Consider the following 20,021-nt stretch of genomic DNA (forward strand, 5'->3'; position numbering starts at 1 on the left):
ATTTTATTAAGATTATTGATTGTTTTGACTCTGGTTTTTGGTCAATATGTATTCTTTTTCTCTTTAGTTGAGTAATATTGTCTTTGGCTATTCAATTAATTTTCCAAGCTGTAAATTACCCATTTTGAGATTGTAATTTGTTTTTAATGTATGTCTAAACACTGTGATTTGTTTCATGTTCATAATTAATTTTGAGCTTTAAAAATAAAATAACATGACAAATTGTTATGGGCAATGCCATTGCAGTAGACTGCAAAGCTGAAATTTGTCACAAAGGCAAACCTTCTTTTTATTTTGATGCTTTTAAGAAAGATCTTTACAGTTAAAAGTGAGTGAGATTAAGTCTTGACATTCCCAGAAGGCAGTACCACTTTTTCACATTAAAGTAGCACTACTGGAGCCGGGGATTTAGCTGAGTGGTTCCGCTGCCTGCCTCGCAATAGCAAGGATGCCAGTTTGATCTCTGGTATAAAAAAAAAAAAGTAGCACTACTCTTATCTAAGTGACTGCAATATGTGCTGTATCCTTATCTATTACTGAGGAAGAAACCACTCCAAGACAGATCTTAAAAAATGATATCAATTATTTTTCACAAGTCTGTGTATCAGATGGGCTTTTCTGTTGATCTAAGTGAGGCTGGTTGATCTTGACTGGGCTTGCTGTGCATTTGTGGCTAGTTGACAGGCCAGTAGAAGGCTCTGCTTTTGGGGGTTGGGTGGTTGTTGATGGAGTGTTAGGGGAACTGGGCCATATCTCTTAACATCTTATAGCTTTGCTAGGGATTACTCATATGGCAGATGCAGGGCTTGAAGAGCAAGGAAGTACTTGTGGAAAAAACCAAAAACCAAGGCCCCAAATGGTACATCATTTCTACCACCTTCTAGTCACCAAATCAGCTTATAAAATTTGATTCAAGAAATTGAGATATCAAATCCACATGATGGAAGGAATGCACATGATTATTTTCCAGAAGATCCAGATTCAGGGAGAGAAGCATTATGGCTACTTTTTTCAATCTACTTTGTTCAAAGTTTTGAGCTGTCAATCAAACTTTCAGTTTCCAAGCTCTTGACCATGATGAATATATTTTAGTAGTCCTCATCTCTTTATCTTATTCATAAAGTGTATCTTTGTAAGTAGGTATTTTGTGCATGCAGATATGATCCTATTTTCAATATCCAAGAGATTTTTATATCATTCAGCAATATTTTTTTCCCTTGTGAAAATTATGGCAATTAGAATAGTGCATAACAAGAAAGTTGAAATAAATAAAATGTGTGGCCCTTTTAGGTTTATAAATGCATATTATGATATAATGTAAAAATAAAATTTATCAAATAAATCTGCATTGTTAGTTTTAAACTTGGTCACTCTCAATTTATATTTCATCAATTCAGATTCCAGCTCTGTCTCTTGTTATGATCTTGGGCAAGTAACTTCTCTTTTTTGAGCTTGAATTTTCTTATTTGTTAAATGGAGATAATAATAGTATTTGACTTATATTTTTAATTTGAGGATAAAATGAAATTAAATATATGAAACAGAACAGTCTTTGACATAAAAGTATTCATAAAATAACAGATAATTTGATTATTAATGGAAGGTCCATTGTTAATATCACTTGACCATATCTTATCTTCTATCTTGTGGTATCTTTCATGGAATGTGACTACTAGAAGGAGAAAATGTTTTGGAATTCAGTAAACAGCATTGATTGGGAAAATTAGACTCATAAAATATTTAATTTATATTTCTAAGTAGACATAAAAATTAAATTAAACTTGACACAATAGATATTTGTCGATCTCTTGCCCTGTTAGTCCTTTGCAGTAGGTGGTGCTATGATACAAGGAGGAGTGAGACATGGCCTCAGCAATAAGAGTGGAAAATTTCCCCATAGTCATTTTTTCTCAGGGTACTCAGATTGATCACCTTTATTGCACAGTGATTCGTGGGTATATTTTATGGTCAAATTTGAACAATACCATTTTTTTTTCCAGTTACCAAAAGAGGAGAAAAGTATATTGTAAGCAGTTTAACAATAACCTACACAACCTTCTGACCAACTTAGCCCAGGCCTCACGGGAAGTACTAAGAAGAATCAACAACTGGGACCTTATCTTATTGAAAAGCTTTTGCACAACAAAAGAAATCACCTACAGAGTGAAAAGACAACCAACAGAGTAGAAAAAAATTTTAGACAGTGATTCCTCAGACAAAGGACTTATATCTAGAACATATAAAGAATTGAAAAAAATCTGTCAACCCAAATTTAAAAACCCAGTTCAAAAATGTGCATCTTGGGCTGGGCATGAGGGTGCATGCCTGTAATCCCAGCACTTGGGAGGCTGAGGCAGGAGGATCTCTGGAAGTTCAAGGCCAGCCCCTGAACTACATAGTGGGACACTGTTTCAAAAAAAAGAAAAAAAGCAAACCACAAAAAAACCCCCAAACCAAACCAAGCAAACAAACAAATGGGCATCTGAGATGCCCCTACTTCTCAGATGAAGAAGTAGAAACAGCAAATAAATACATGAAAAAATGGTCAGTATCACTGGCCATTTGAGAGATGCAAGTTAACACAACACTGAGATTCCATCTCACTCCAGAAAGAATGGCTATCATCAAGAAATCAACCAACAACAAATGTTGACCAGGCTGTGGGGAGAAAGGAACCCATCTCCATTGTTCGTGGGAATATAGAATGACTGGTGCTGTGGAAATCAGTGTAGAAATTACTCAAAAAAATAAGGATTAGAGGTCCAATTTGACCCAGCTATTCCCCTTCTGGGTATCTTCCCAAAAGAACTAAAAGTATCATACCACAGTGATATATCCACACCATGTTTATAGCTGCACAGTTTGTAATAGCTAAATCTTGGAAACAACTGAAATGCCCATCAACTGATGAATGGATAAAAAAGATGTTTTATTTTTTAATATAAGGGAGTACTATTCAGCCATAAAGAAGGATAAGCTTGAGACATTTCTAGGTAAATGGATGCACCTGGAGACCATAGTCGTAAGTGAAATAAATTGAATACACATGTGTAGATATCACATTGCCTCTCTGGTGTTAGAAACTGAAAGTGAAAAATAAAGACCCAAAAGAATAAAATATATTGTGAAATAGGGAGAAATTGTTCAAAATTATACAGAATGTGAGATACTTTGTGAATACTTAAAATGTTTTAAGCAAAAAAAAAAGGTATAGTATTATTAGGCATTGAGCTGAGAGATTAGCAAATGAAAATATATTCTTTTTAGATCATGATACAGTGTATTTACCATTGTTATTCTGTAATCATTTTTTATTAAAAATTATTTTTTCATAGAATGGCTTTTATATTTTATTTATTAAGGTCTACTTGTATTATATTAAAATAAAAAATTTAAAAAATAAAGTATATTGCATAATATAGAATAGGCTGTGTTGCAGGGCTGCAGGTAGGCTGTGTGTTAAACATTGCCAACATCTTCTTGGGTTCTCTTTATAATGCCCTCCCAAATCTCAGTGAAGGGAATATATTTCAGGAGAGAAAGGAAAACATTTAGTTGATCAGAAGGAGTACCTTAACTTGTGTTGGTCAAAGGGGTAGAAGAAGTGATGGTTGATGGTAGAAATTAGATCCATCTTCTAGAACAAGAATGGTTAACAGTATGTGCTGGCTTCACTAATATAAATGGATTCTTGACAAAACCATAGAATATTTCCAAGAAAATCTTGGGAAATTAAATTAAGAAATATGTTAAATGTGTTATTCTAGACCAAGGAATACTTACTAAAACCATTGAACTTTATAAACATTGACTTTCCCAAATATTATTTAGTGGTTATCATCAAGCATAATAATAATGTTTTAGTAATAAAATTAATTTATGAAACACTAAATTAAATTTTTACAGTGGTCCTTTACTTACAAACTATACCCACAGTATCACATCTTGATATCGACTACAGTGAGGAATAGATTGAAAGGAAAAGCATATACATGATTTTGTTTGAAGAAGGAGCTCCTACCTCTAATTCTAAGGATAAAAGAAGTACATGACTTAGAAACATAACCCAAATATTTACAGTGTTCAATAATTGGTAGTCACTTCCCAAACCTGTGATATTATTGTTTTTCAACCAACTCAATCACAGACAAAACAAAAACTAGAATATTGTAACCATTTCGATATGTGAAAAGATTGTAATGTATATTTGTTCTACTTGTGCTTACTATGTTTATTAATAAACCTAAAAATCAAAAACTGTATCATAAGAAAAGAAACACCTATTTAGTCAATGAGAGCTTTATTTAAACATCTTTAAATTAATTTTAATGTGAGAATTTGATAGGTTATTTGACAGACAGTGATATATTTGGGTGCATTGAAGGTGACTTTAGTAAGATCTATTTATTATGTTAATAACATTCCCTAGGATTCCATTTGGAAAGATTTAAAAATAAGAAATGGAGGTAGGAGAAGGTGAGGGAGAGAGTAGGTATCTAATTTTAGCTCTTAGATGTACAATTTACAGTTTTACTTTGATAAAATGCCATCTTTGGATTCAATTTCTCTTTCAACAACAACTGAAGACAGCGTTCACTTTGCTATAATTCTCCTTACTCGCCTTATCTCTGTTATCTTTCTCTACCACACATTTACTTTAGGCAGCTTAGACTAACTACAAAATAGAAATACATTTCATAGCAGCTGCTACCATAATCCTAAAAATATATTCTTTTTTTCCTTCCTGAATTTCAAACCTTCTGGGCTTCTTTCCAGTGCTAAATGCTGTTGACTGGATTTACTGGGATGAGAAATCCAGGAAAGAGAGAAAAAGATATTGCATTTTAAGATAATTTCTTTCCTAAACACTCCAAAAGGTAATACCTCTGGAATTTTATAAAACATATCTACTACCTTCCTTAAAGCTTTTCCAGAGTGATTGTTTTCCAGTTCTATCTTAGCCTTTTGTCTTCTTGCATAGCCTATTTAATCATTGAGCTCATTGGAAAGAGTACATTCAGAACTAGAGAGCTGCGAGCAACCTGCAACAGGGCGAATATAAACAATAACAACACTTACACTTGCTGTATGCTAAATTGAGATTCCAATCATTCTTGCACAAGGGAGAACCTTCTGTCCAGGAATAGCTTGACTTCTCCTACATCTTAATATTATATTACTACATCTAGAGAATTCCTGCATTTTTCCAAAATAGCAAATGTCTTACTAGTTACCTAATAATGATAAGACTCACATCCACCTCTTCCCAACAGAAACCCTTTCCCTATGGTCCATAGCCTTGTTCAAGTACTGTTTAATGGCCATAAATAATTGATCTTTAGATAATTGGCAATGAAACTCTTATTATCCAAACAGCTTTTCTTTTTTCTTCTCCTCTCCCCATCAGTTAATCTGAGCTTTTCTTTTCTGTTAAAGGAAGATAAGGAAAAAACTTTTTCATCTCTATTTAATCACTGGCAAGCAAGCATTGGAGCTACTGATCCTCAAAGACTGCCAAAAACTTGACCTAGTTACTACTCCTTTCTGTGGCATCTTCCTGTGTGGTTGTTGGCACTTGGAAATACAAATTCACATTTACCAGAAGTCAGGTTTATCACTGTTGCAAAGCCACTGAATTCTGATCCAGAATCTCGCAAACTGGTGTGTGAGCACACATATCTAGCCTGTCCAGATAGACAAAACAGGAGGAGACACATAATGCCAAGGAGGAAGAAATTAGGTCCTCATTAATCAGAAACAAATAAGTCATTTTAGTGGGGACGTTGAAGGACAAAGAGTTGTAATCTTACAGAAACCCTATGTTCCACCAGGATGACACTGAAATTTTTGTACTGCCAGTTATTATCACTAAGTGGTGAAATATTGATAAACAAATGAGTCATTTGGAGTGTGTTCTTATTTTTTGTTTTTATATTTTAATACATTTCAAGATGCAACAGCTTCATGGTCTTTTTCTTTTTCCTCATACTAACTTTCAAAATGATCCCTGAGTAGCAGATGGATGGATATGGAAACATCTACTTTATCTCTAGGAATCAGTTATGAAAAGGTGATTAAAATACATACAACATTCAAAGAATTCATGGTTTAAAATGGGAAACTACAACTCATTGCCAAAAAGAAAAAGATTTGAATGTTACTAGGGCAGTAAATATTTATTAGGGACTTGCACTTTCCTACTTTTATTACTCATTTGATTTCTACTGCCTGAAATATTCTCCACCCACTATGTTCAGCTAAAGATCAGATCCAAACATGATCTATGTCTTGAAGCTTTTTCTAATTGCCACTCTACCCTCACCTTATCAGCCCTCCTATCTCCCTCTCAACAAAATTCCTTGACATTTTATTTCTACTGTATTTTAAACGCATCTCACACTGCCATTTTGAAATCTCCAACTTTGAAGTTAGGCTTGTCATATTTACCTTTGTGTTGTTTTGTGGCTCAGTGACGCTAGTAGTGACTCTAGAAAATCCAGTGTAGAATTTACAAATTAATGTCTTATTTCCAGTTTTCTAGCATTTTACCGAACACTTCAACACATATTAAAAATAGAATACATATTTTCTTGGCAAACAGTTTACAGTTTGCATTTTCAATGAGTCCAGGGCTGGAGGAATTGTGACAGGACAAGAACTTGTTTAGTGGATTCAGAATGAACCTAGCTTTGCAAATAATTCATTCTGTAGGTGGCACATTAAGTAACAGGAAGCCAGGAATTTTTGGACAAGAAATAACAGGTGATACAATGCCTGATGGACTCGAACAAACAGCTTCCAGAAAATCTTATCACAGAGATGTGACTGCAAATGACAAAAGAGGTCAGCCTTCTTTTCTCTTGCATCCTGCTTGGGGAATGGTCATTTTTTACTTTTGTTTTGTCAGGGACTGTCCATGGAACAATATAGATATCAATATCGGGAAATATGGAAATTTTGAGCTTTTATTTGACAGTTAAAGCACTTGTATCAGTTTTCAAATTGTTCAAAAGAAAATATAACTATTTAGAGGATTAAAAAGTCAGTTAAAAAGCCAGTTTTGGAGAAAGGGATAATAGAAACTACTCAGAATTAGAGATTAAATGCACAGTATGAAAAAGTTTAAATTGGGCAAGTTGTTTTCACCATGAATGAATGATTGGATCTTCTTTAGCATTTTATTCTTATACACGTTTTATGAGTTTCTGCAGTTCTTGTATGTTATAATAAAATGCAGAAGTGATTAATAAGACTAATAACCTATCTCTACTGTAGTTTGTGTCCTCTTAGACTCCTGTAGCTGCCTAGAAGATATACACCTTTTTGCTTTGTTGTAGTAATATATTTTCCTTCCATTTGTTTGAAAGGACTCTTGTGATCTCATTCCAAGTAGGAGACATCTGTTAGTGTAGTCACAAGCTGCGAACCACAATTTAATAACCAATGACTGGCAAAGGAAAAATAATTTTTAAAAACCCTCAAAGTAAATGGCTTAACTAACAAAAATAAAAAATAACAAACAATCCAGAATAACTTTCAGTTAAAATATGAAATGAACAAATCTCAAGTAGGGCATATAAAGTTAAGTGAGATATTTGAAAGTATCTAAGGATCTTACTTCCTTTTTCCTCTTAAACATATCATGATATTGGAATAACTATTCTATTCTACTTTCACAAATAAATTCTTTGCCACATAGAGGTGGCATTACATGAATGTACTAGTTTGTATAATGTCTTTGTTATAATAGTCTAATCTTTGTATGGCATGTCTGGCTTTGGATCCCAATTGGACACGTATGGGCAATAGAGAAAATAGGGCAAATTGTACAAAAGTTTCATGCTTAATTTTGTCCAACTGGTTCCCAGAAGTTGTAGGAGTAATAAGAAATTCGGACAATGAATTAATAAAGAATAATGAATATATAGAGTCCACCAAAATGTTTACACACACTTCAAAAAAGAAAAAATGTGGGCCAGGGATTTAGCTCAGTGTTTCCAGTGCCTGCCTCGCAAGAGCAAGGTCCCAAGTTTTATCCCAGGTACAAAAAAAAAAAAAAAAAAGACAAAATATGTAATTCTTTTTCAACAGATGACGTTACCCTCCTGTAGGAGACCCTAGAGGATGTCATATTTCCTAGAACATCCACTACACTGCTGGCCCTTACAGAAGAAATTGAAACTGCATGTGCAGCAATCTTAATGATCAATGTTACCCAAGCAATACTTCACTGTACTAATAAATGTCTGGAAGTTTATAGCCACCACTTTGAACACCTCTTGTAATTGTAGAGGTTCAAGGTAGCTTGTATTAATCTCATGATGTCTCAGTAAATTTAGTATTAAAATATTTATACAAGTTTTTCATTTCCTGAAGTCTGCATTCATTTCTTTGGTGGAATTTGTATTTCATGTGTAAAACTTTTAATGAGCCCACAAGTGGGCAATAGAGAGGTGATAAGACTCAGATCTTTCACTTTGCCATATTTTCTGTATCAGTTTATTTCAGAATCCTCCATGATTTTAGAGCAAGTCACTCAGATGACAAAGAATGGTATTGCACATACAATTCAGGCAGGTTATTGTGAAATGCCAGTTCCATTATAGTCATGTCAGGAGGAAAATCTAGATTTTGAATTAAAGCATGTTGCAGTTTTACAGATATTGTTGACTGGATGAAGAAGTCCTAACTGAGAGACTACTGTGTGGGTTCAAATATAAGTTTCATAAAATCTGACTTTTAATGAAACCTAAAACTGACAAAATTATCTACTGAAAAAGGACTAAATGTACGGGGACAAGAGAGTCTTACAGATTTCTTTTTTAAAAAATTAATTTTATAGGTACATTGACATTCATCATTGGAAATTTGCACCTTTACATATTCTCTCTTGGTTCTTATTTTTTCCCCATTCCCTTGGCCTCCCTTCAACCCTTCCATCCCTCCCTATTTATAAAGACTTTGTTTCCATTTTTTCATTTTCTCATATTAATTGCATTCCCTCCTTCCCTTTCCCCTACCTCTCCCACTTCCCCTTCCACTTTGCCCCTTTTCTTCCTATTTCACATTATCTATTATACCTTTTAGCCCTTATTTACACTTTCAGTTTCTCACACTAGAGAAACTATTCGGTATTTACATGTATGTCCTATTTATTTCACTCAAGAATATCATCTCAAAATGCATCCATTTAGTTATAAATATGTCTAGTTTCTCATTCTTTATGGCTGGGTAATACTCCATTTTATTTGAAAAAAACCACATTTTCTTTATCCAGTCACCAATTGATGGGTGATTGGGCTGCTTCCAAGTTACAGCTATTACCAACTGTGTCTCTATGAACAGGGGTGCACATATATCACTGTGGTATGATTCCTTTAATTCTTTGGGGAAGATACTCAGCAGAGGAATAGCTAGGACAAATGGCACTTCCAGTCCTAGTTCTTTGAGGTATCTCCATACTGATTTCCACAGTGGTTGCAGCAGTCTACACTTCCACCAGCAGTGGAATAAGGTTCCTCTTTCCCCACAGCCCTGCCAGCATTTGTTATTGGTTAATTTCTTGATAGCAGCCATTTTTTCTGGGGTGGGGTGGAATCTCAGCCTTGCTTTCATTTGCATCTCTTGAATGACAAGTGATGTTGAACATTCTTTCATATGTTTATTTGCTATTTCTACTTCTTTTTCTGAGAAATGTCTGTTCATTTCAGATGCTCATTTTTGGATTGGGTCTGTAAATTTGGGAGGTCTGATTTTTTTAAGTTCTTTATAGATTCTAAATAGCAGACATTTTTCTGAAGAACAGGAGGTGAAATTTTTTCCCACATTGTGGGTTTTCTCTTCACACTGTTGGTGGTTGCTCTTGCTGTGCATATTTTTAGTAAGAAGAGATCCTACTATTGATTGTGTGTGCTAGTTCATGGGCAACTGAAGTTTTGTCCATAAAATCTTTTCCTACACCAAAGTCTTCAAGAGTTCTTCCTAACCTCTGTTCCAGCCAGCTAAGCATTTCTCTCTTAATATTTAGATCTCTAATCCATTTTGATTTTAGTTTAGTGCATGGTGAGAGATATAGGTGTAGTTTCAATCTTTGGCAAGTTGAAACCCAATTTTTCCAGTGCCATTTATTAAATAGGCTATCTTTCCTGCAGTGAGAGTGTTTGGCTCCTTTGTTGAAGGTGAGGTGGCTGAGTGTGTCTGGAGTTGTTTCTGAATCTTCTAAGCTGTTCCACTGGATCTCAGGTCTGTTTCTTTGCCAGTACCATGCTGTTTTTATCACAGTAGCTTTGTAGTATAGTTTCAAGTTGAGGTTTGTGATACCCCCTGCCACATCTCTGTTGCCTAGAATTGCTTTTGATATTCTGGGTCACTTCTTGTTCCAAATAAATTTTTAGATTGTTTTCTCAAGGTCCATGAAGTATGCTGCTGGAATATCAATTGGGATTGCATTGAATCTATATAGCAGTTTTGGAAGTATTGCCATTTTCACTACATTGATTCTTCCTACCCAGGATCAAGGGCTGCATTTCCATTTTCTTATATGGTCTTCAATCTCTCTTTTCAGAGTGCCATAGTTTTCAGAGAAGAAGTCTTTGATTTCCTTTGGTAGGTTGCTTCCTAGATATTTCTGTTTTTTGGATGCTATTGTGAAAGGAATTGTTTGCCCTACTTCTCTCTCAGTGAGTCTGTTGTACATGTGGAGGAAAGGTATTGATTTTTGTGTGCTGACCTTGTATCCAGCTACTTTACTGAATTTGGTTGATTCAGTCTAGAAAACTTTTGGTGGGGTTCTTGGGGTCTTCTATATAGAGTGTCATGTCATCTGTAAATAATGACAATTGGACTTCTTCATTTCCTATCTTTATTCCTTTTATTTCTTTCTCTTTTCTAATCACCATGGCTAATGTTTCCAAGACTATATTGAAGAGGAATGGTGATAGTGGGCATCCTTGTCTTGTTCCTGATTTTAGTGTGAAGGATTTCAGTTTCTGACCATTTAGTATGATATTGGCTGTTGGTTTTTCATGGATGGCTTTTATCAGATTGAGGTAGAGACCATCTATTCCAATTTTTTTGTACGGTTTTTATCATAAATGCATGTTGGATTTTGTCAAATGCTTTTTCTGCATCTATTGAGATGATCATATGGTTTTTGTCCTTGGCCCTATTGATATAGTGTACTACATTTATTGATTTGCATATGTTGAACCATCCCTGTATCCCTGGGATGAATCCCACTTGATCAGGGTGTATGATCTTCTTGATGATCTTCTGCATTCTATTTGCTAGTATCTTATTAAGGATTTTTGCATCTATGTTCATTAGTGAAATTGGCTTATAGTTCTCTTTTTTGGTTGGGTCTTTCTCTGCTTTGGGGATCAAAGTGATGCTTGTTTCCAGGAATGAATTCAGGAGTATTGCTTCCCTCTCAATTTCATTGAAGAGTTTAAACAGTAGTGGCAGTAGTTCCTCTCGAAATATCATGGAGAATTCAGCAGTGACGCCATCGGGACCTGGGCTTTTCATAGTTGGTAAGTTTTTAATTATGTTTTTAATTTCATTGATTGATATTGGGTTGTTTAGAATTTTTAGGTCTTCTTTGTTCAACTTTGGCAATTCTTATGTATTTAGGAAACTGTCCATTTTTTCTGTGTTTCCAGCTTATTGGCGTATAGGTTCTGGAAGTACGTATTGATGATCCTCTGGATTTCTGCTAGGTCCATTGTTACTTCACCTTTTCATTCCAAATTGCATGGATTTGGGCCTTTTCTTTCCTTTTTCTGATAAGGTTGGCTAGGGGTTTGTCAATTTGGTTTATTCTTTCAAAGAACCAACTCTTGGATTCATTGATTTTTTGTATCATTCTCTTATTCTTTATTGCATTGATTTCTGCTCTGATTTTTATAATTTCCTCCCTTGTACAACCTTTGGGTTTGTCTTGCTCTTCTTTTTCTAAAATCTTGAGGTTCAGCATCAGTTTGTTTATTTGGGCTCATTTTGTTTTCCTCATGTGAGTACTCACTGCTATGAATTTCCCTCTTATGATTGCTTTTATTGTGTCCCATAGATTCCAATATGTTGTATTATCATTGTCATTTAATTATAGGAACTATCTGATTTCTTCTTCAATTTCCTCTGTTATCCATTGGTTATTCAGAAGTGTGTTGTTCAATTTCCATGTATTTATGAAATTCTTGCGATTTCTTTTTCTACTGTTCTCCAATTTCATCACACTATGGCCTGTTAATACATAGGGGATAACTTCAATTCCTTTGCACTTACTTAAACATCTATGAGTGAGTATGCGGTCTATTTTAGAGTACAACCCATGTGTAGCTGAAAAGAATGTGTATTCTGATTTTGTGGGGTGGAAGACTCTGTAAACATCTGTTAAGTTCATTTGTTCAAGAGTTTGATTGAGTTCTAGCATTTCATTGCTTTTTTTTTGTCTAGTTGATCTATTTGTGACAGTGGGGTGTTGGGATCACCCACTACTAATTTTTTAGTTCTTCTTTGATTTTTCATGTCCATTTGTATCTGTTTTATATAGTTGGGCTCACTAGTGTTCAGTGCATATGTTTATGATTGTCATCTCTTCCTCTTGGATTGTTCCCCTTACAAGGATGTAGTGTCCTTCTTTGTCCTCTTAATCAGTGTTGATTTGAATTCCACTTGATCTGCAAAGAGGATAGCTACTTCTTCTTCTTTTCATGTTCCCATTGCATGGAGTATTGTTTTCTACCCTTTAACTTGCAGTCTATGAGTTTCATTTTGAATTAAGTGTGTTTCTTGTATGCAGCATATTGTTGGATTTTGCTTCTTGACCCATTCTGCAGTCTATTTCTTTTGATTGGTGAATTGTGACCATTACCAATGAAGTTTATAACTGATACATATTGACTTATCATTGTCATGACTTTTTCTTTTTGTTGGATTCTCCCCCTTTGTTTTTAATTTCTTATTGGGCCCAATGGATTCATGCTGCTGGGCTTCCTGGGCTTGTGATCCTCACTCTCTTTTCCCAGGATATTGTCTAAAACTTTTTGGAGTGCTGGTTTGGTATTCATGAAGTTCCTAAGCTGCTCTTTGTCAAGAAAATATCTTATTTCTCCATCAATTTTGAAAGAGAGTTTTGCAGGGTACATCAATCTGGGTTGGAGGCTGTTTTTCTTTAGAGCTTCAATTATATCACTCGAAGCTCTTCTTGCTTTGAGGGTTTGCATTGAAAAGTCTGCTATGATTCTGATGGGCTTTCCTTTGTATGTGATTTGTTTCTTTTCTCTAACTTCTTGTAGAATTTTGTTCTTCTGTTGGGTTTCTGGAATCTTAACAATTATACGCCTATGTTTAGATTTTTTTGATCAAGGCTAGTTGGAGTTCTATATGCCTCATTTATCTGTATGTCAAGTTCTTTTCCCCTGCTTGGGAAGTTTTCTGCCATCACTTCTGTGAACAAATTTTTTGTGTATGTGTCATCTGCACTCTCTCCTGTTTCTTCATTGACTCCAGTGAGTCTTATGCTATTCTTCTTTGCATTGTCTCGCAGCTGCTGGATTGATTTCTTGTGGTCCCTTACTAATTTAAAGCAAGTTTTCTTTTCTTGGTCACTAATTGCAATCTTATCTTCTATATCTGAAATTTTGTCCTCACATTGTCTCATTCTGCTGTGTAAACTTTAAATAGAGCTTTTCATCTCCTGGAAATCTGTTTGCTTCTGTTTTATGGAATCTATTTGTTTCCTATGTTGGGATTCCTTCATGTTCCTCATGTTCTCTATTTTTTTTAATCTGTGTCTTCTCTAGATTTATTGATCATGTGTTGCACTATGGGCACAATCTCTGCTGTTATGTGAGAAATTATTTCTGATTTCATTTTTTCCAGATCCTCTTTTGTTGCCAGTTCAGGGAGCCAAGGGGGTTGAGTATCAGATTGTTTCATCTCATTTCCCTTAGGGGTTGCTTTATGTTATGTGGAAGTCTGGGTTTGAGACTTGTTTACCTGTCTACTCATTTCAAGGAGGGGGGAGTGAGCTGTTGGCACCTGCACTGCTCACCTTCTTCACGTGCTAGGGGAGGCTCTGCTCCTTGGTGCTGGTGGCAGTGGTACGATTACCTGGAAACTTCGCCTCATCTGTGCTTTGTGGCAGCTCTGCTCCTAGTTGCTTGGAGTGGTGGTAAGGAAGCCTGGAAGGTTCACCTCCTTAGTGCTGGGGGTTGTTCTGCTCCTGGCACTGGAGGCCTAATTCTGCCTTTTTAAATATCCTTCATCTTGAATTTAGAGTGCCACAGACCATTAACTTTAGTTCTTGACTCATAAACTACTTATTTGTAATATTTGAAATTTTAAATTATGTATCCTATAATTCAGAGGATAATTTCAATGCAAATGAGCCCTTACTTCAGTTCTTTAGTACCTGAGTCCTTTCCAAATATTCTTCTTGATTAGGAATTTATTTATTCCTTTGTTTAACTCTTGCGATCTTGCTGCCTAGTTACCTTGGATAATTGTTCTACTTTCCATTTAGTCTCAAACCCAAACTCTTCTAGCCTTGTAACTGTCAACAACCTCATACTTTATATAAATGATCATACATGAATATCAATGTCCCTTTCTTTTTTTAAAATTAATTTTATTGGTACATTTAAGGTATATAATATAATGACATTCATCATTGGACATTTGGACCTTTACATAATCCATCTTTGTTCTTATTTTTTCCCCATTCCTCTGCCCTCCCTTCAACCCCTCTACCCCTCCCTATCTACAAAGACTTTGTTTTTATTTTTTCTTTTTCTCATATTTATTCCATTCCTTTTTTTCCCCCCTACCCCTATCAGTTCCCCCTCCCCTTTGCACCTTTACTTCCTATTTCACATTATCCATTATATCTTTTCATCCTTATTTACACTTTCAGTTTCTCACACTAGAGAAACTATTTGGAATTTACAGATGTGTGTCCTATTTATTTCACTTAAGAGTTTCACCTCAATGTGCATTTATTTAGCTATAAAAGTCTCTAGTTTCTCATTCTTTATGGCTGAGTAATACTCCATTTTACAAAAAAAGAACATTTTCTTTATCCAGTGTCAAGTTGATGGGCAATTGTGTTGCTTCCAAGTTTTAGCTATCATGAATTGTGCTGCTCTGAACATGGGTGCACATATATCACTGTGCTATGATTCTTTTAATTGTTTGGGGAAGATACCCAGCAGGGGAATAGCTGGGTCAAATGGGACTTCTAGTCTTAGTTATTTGAGGTATCTCCATACTGATTTCCACAGTGTTCTTTTCTTTAAATTAAGGCTATCTACACATTTGTAGTTACGCATTATTTTTCTTTTTGAGTTACCTTTGTTGGAGTTTATTTTGAAAACTGAATCTCTGTATGCATTCTTTGTGCCCAAGTGTACAAGGTGTGATAGAAAAATAAGGTGAATGCTTAAATTTAAAAAATTATTAAAAGATACATTGCCATGAATTCCCCTCAAAATATCCCCCTTCTCTTCAAACATACTATCCCATCATTCTTGCCACTTCTGAAACAGTACTGGAAGTTCTAGTTCATGTATGTCTTTAGTTGTACTGCTGTTCCTCCCTCTATGTCCTGAATTAATTCAAAATGTTTGACTTTCATGGTCATTTTGATTTTAGGGAGGAACATGAAGTTCATGTTCATGGTGCCAGATCCAGTGAATAAGGTGGATGAGGGCACACCATAATGTTTTTACAAGCTTGCCTTTCTGTTTATGGCACTTGGCAGCAGCATTCACACTATTTTGATCACAAGTAAAGACAACTCACAAAAGAGGACTTCCATAACTGTTTCAGAAAATGGCAAGAATGACAGGATAGTGTATTTGAAGCAAGAAGGATTATTTTGAAGAGGACTAATGGCAATGTCTTTTACTGTAATAACTTTTTAAAATTTGAGCCTTCACCTTATATTTTGATTGCCCTTATTTTAAGGCCTAGATGTGCTGGCTCTTGTGGAATGTGCTGGGGAATCATCGGTGAAAGAGACTGACATATTCCTTTGTATATATAATTTCAATGGGGAAATAGACAAGTATCAGGAAATTAATGACAATCCATTGTGGAAAACTGCTGATACAGGGATAGGTTATAGCAGAAGAACAAATCAGAGGCATCCACACAAGATTTGAAAGCAGGAGAGGCTTCTTAGAGACAGAGTTGATCCCTGAAAGATGAGGAGAAGTTGACTGGGGTAGAAGGAATGAGGGTAAAGTGGCTTGAATATTCATAGGAGAGAGAGGAATCTGTGTAATGGCTTGAAGATAGATATTTTTATTGGGCTTGGAAATAATTCAACAACAGGATGTAACAAGTCATCTTAAGGGGGCTAAAAGTTCAGTATAAGCAGAGCATCGAGCACCACAGAATAGTAAAAAAAAAGAATAATAATAATAGACGTAAACAGGAGTAATCATGTTCTTAACATTAGTTTTTTATTCATAGCTTGTTTTCAGAAGTATAATTTTTCCACCATTTACTTAGCAAATATTTTCTAACATCTGCTATATTCCAGTCTCTACTATCTACTTGACATTTGAAATATATCTGCTATGTTGCTAGACTTTCAAGATTCAGGCATGAATCCCTGCCTTGGGAAGCCTATATTTAACAGCAGCAAAAAAAAAAAAATACTCAATAAACTTAATAGTTTGTTTATCATGGTAGAAATATGGGAAAAAATATGTAGAATAAGTTTAGGTAGTTGGGTGAAGTGAAGAGTTGCTTTTTTGATACAGTGTTGTGTGCAGACTTTGCTGACTTCCTGTGCTCTCTAATGCAGTTGAAAGCAACACCATCAACCCTGACTCCCATGTTATCCATAGGCAGCTAATCCTTTAGGACTCTGCTCTTTTTTATTTGCATTGCTGCAATGCTAAGTAGAAGCTCTTCACCTCTTATTTGAATTATTCACAATCACCTACATAGCCACTTTATCTCCATTTTTCTCCATTATAAATTTTTCAAAGTATTCATCAGAAATGACAAATATAGTTATGCCACTTCTTTGTTCAAAAACCTATGCCACCACTATATTATCTACAAATAAGCACCAGACATTAAATGTGACCTTCAAAACCCTTCTGAATCTGAGTCCTGGATAGCTGTGGAGCTGTTTTCTAGAATTTTTCTCTAGTAACCCACCAAACTAATATGAAATATGACTTTTGTCTTCCTCTGGGAAAAGTTCTGGCTATAATGTCTTATCACTGCCAACTCCCTTTTCTCTTCACCATATTTTTTGTTATTGAAGTCTCTTCTATCTTTAAGGTCAGCTTAAATTTCCCATAGTTCCCGAAAACTTCCCTACTTCTTTTCCAAATAAGTGTCCCATTTTCTGTTCCCATAGAATTTCATTTAATTTTTTATGGCTTCCAGGTTTTGTACTTTAGCTCTAAATGATTCAACCTAATCTTCAGGCCATGTGCCTTCTAGCTCCCTGCTCCAAGCCTCCCTTCTCTATTCCTGGACCAGTGCCTTCTGGGGAATATGAGCTCAATAAGTGGTGAATTTAAAATCATTTCCTTAAACTCTAGTTTAGGCAAAAAGATTTTTTTTCTGGAGGTCAATACACTAGGGATCTCATTCATAGAATTAACATGATGGATAAGAGCATTTTTAACAAGCATCTTTTAATAATTATGAATGCCAGATTTCATCAGAAGCCTAGAGCAAGTATTAGCACTGTGAGACAAACTAAATGCTACATGTGTCAATATTTACACAAGCAGATTACAACAGTGTGGTCTCATCAGTTCAGCTATTGTGTCTTGTGAGCTTAACTAAATTTCAAACTCCATAAGGAACTGCATTTTACCCTGAAGTTATTAAGGGGTAGATTTCTTTTAATTAAACTCATTTGCATGACTAAATTAGGTTTAATTACTCTCATTCATTTCGCTAATACCTTTCTTTGATTGGAGAAGAAGTTTTATAATTAATTAAAATAGGATGCTCTGATCCTAGAGAACAGTTCTCATTTATGATTTTGGATGACTGGGGGAGTAGAAATTTTTTTGATTTAGCTCTAAATTAACACTTTCCATGAGCCTGAGATGACACAGAGAGTCTGCACCTCAGTTTCTCCAACCCATATGCATGGTAGTGGTAATGGTGATGATATTATTTTAGCCTTCCATGCAAAGATGACTAATGGCTTCAATGTGAAAGTCCTTAAAGCATTCATATAAATTCTAAACTATGAATATTACTGAAATTGTTAATATCAGAAATTAAAGTTTGTGCTTTAAATTTTCCCCCCAAAATGATGTTTCTCATTACCTGTGGTAATGGTTTTCAGATTAGCACATTTATTATTGCATTAATTCACGCCTGCATGTATGTATTCAGTAAAAATTTGTTTTCACACAATATTCCAAACATTGTGACTATCCTGGATAGAATTCAAAACTCTTAATAAGTCTATCAAAACATCTTCCTACCCAAGGAGTTCAATCTTGAGAGAGAGACTAATATGTAAACAAATACATTTTTATAAATGCAAAAATGAAATCACATACAAGGATCATGGTTGAAAAGGAAAAGTTTTCAACTCAGCTTAACAGTACTTAAAAACATAATCTCTTGTGAGATAAATAAGTCTAAAAAGATGGGAGAGGAAGGTTATTCTAGGACAGAGGAATTTGGTACTTAAGCAAGAAGAGAATGACATATTTGGAAAATTCTAGTTTAATTTGGCTTAAGTTTTGGCTTTGAGCATTGAATGAGAAGAAACAAGTTTGGAGAATAAATCACCCTGTGGATGTTTTGGCTTAAATCAGATAAGTAAAATAACAATGATATTTATGTATTAGAAAAATAATGAGATAGAAATATACAAAGTAGATTAGAAAGAGATAAACCTGGTTAGGGGATTCTTCAGCTCAATGATAATGTACACTTGAAACACTATAACAAATTTTGAGAGGAGAGAAAAAAATATATTTCATTGGTATTTAGAAGACAGAATAGGCAGGCAGAAGTTTTAGATATCATTTATGTTTCCACTTCAGATTGTTTTTTAGGTAATGTGGGATTACCAAAAACATGAGAAGACAAATACAGTTTAGAGTAAGAATAAAAACATCCCAATTTAAATTTTGAGGATATAACTTTGAAATGAAAATAAATATATGTGTCTGGATGTTAGAACACTGGTAAAGAAAAATTCTACATTTGGAAGTTATAATAGAGGCTTACATATTTTGCTTTGTTTTAATCTGCTCTTTACTTCTTTTGATGAAGCATTCCTTTTCTAAATTACTGATTTGGGCATCAGAGGCCTTGTTTCTTGTCTTGACTCAAGCCAATCAATCAGAAAAAAAGTATGACCTGATGAGGGTGTTGGAATAGAGGGTCAGTTTCTTTTCAGTGGGATGACTAGCTCTAAGGACAAGTAACCTCAGAATAAAGGAGGACATTTTGACTCCCTATAGGTAATATCTGCAAATGAAGCCAATACAAAGGTTAAAAAGCTAACAAATTAAGATCTTCTGATATTTTTGAATCACTGGATCCAGCCAAGCCTTTTATTAGCCTTCTCTTTAATCTTTTAGTCATGTGAGCCAATAAATTTTGAATTCTATGCCTTACGTGTGTTCATATTCCTGTGACATGTATCCCAAAACATCTTAATGAATTCAAGGGTTTTCATCAAGTGAGTTTGAATTCACACAGGGACAATGAGTGTCAAAGCTCAGGTCAGAGCACAGTGAGGATAGAGAAAGATCAAGGTAGCATAACCACAGTGAACATAAAAGCTAAAAGGTAGATGGAAGGAAATAATCCCATAATGAAACCTGGGAATGATCAATTAAGGAGCCTTGGAATGGGTAGTATGATTGAAGTCAAAGAATCAAAGAAAGAATCAAGACTTTCATGGGGGAAGAGATGAGGTGGTGTTGAGCAGGACAAGATGTATCAGATGACTTCAGTAAGAACAGTTTCAATAGAATGGTGGGCACAAGATATAGAATATGTGTCAAAAACTG

Source organism: Heterocephalus glaber, unplaced genomic scaffold (assembly GCF_053883595.1).
Source record: "Heterocephalus glaber isolate CG9 unplaced genomic scaffold, H.glaber_assembly_v1.0 deba00001454, whole genome shotgun sequence".
Classification (NCBI taxonomy): domain Eukaryota; kingdom Metazoa; phylum Chordata; class Mammalia; order Rodentia; family Bathyergidae; genus Heterocephalus; species Heterocephalus glaber.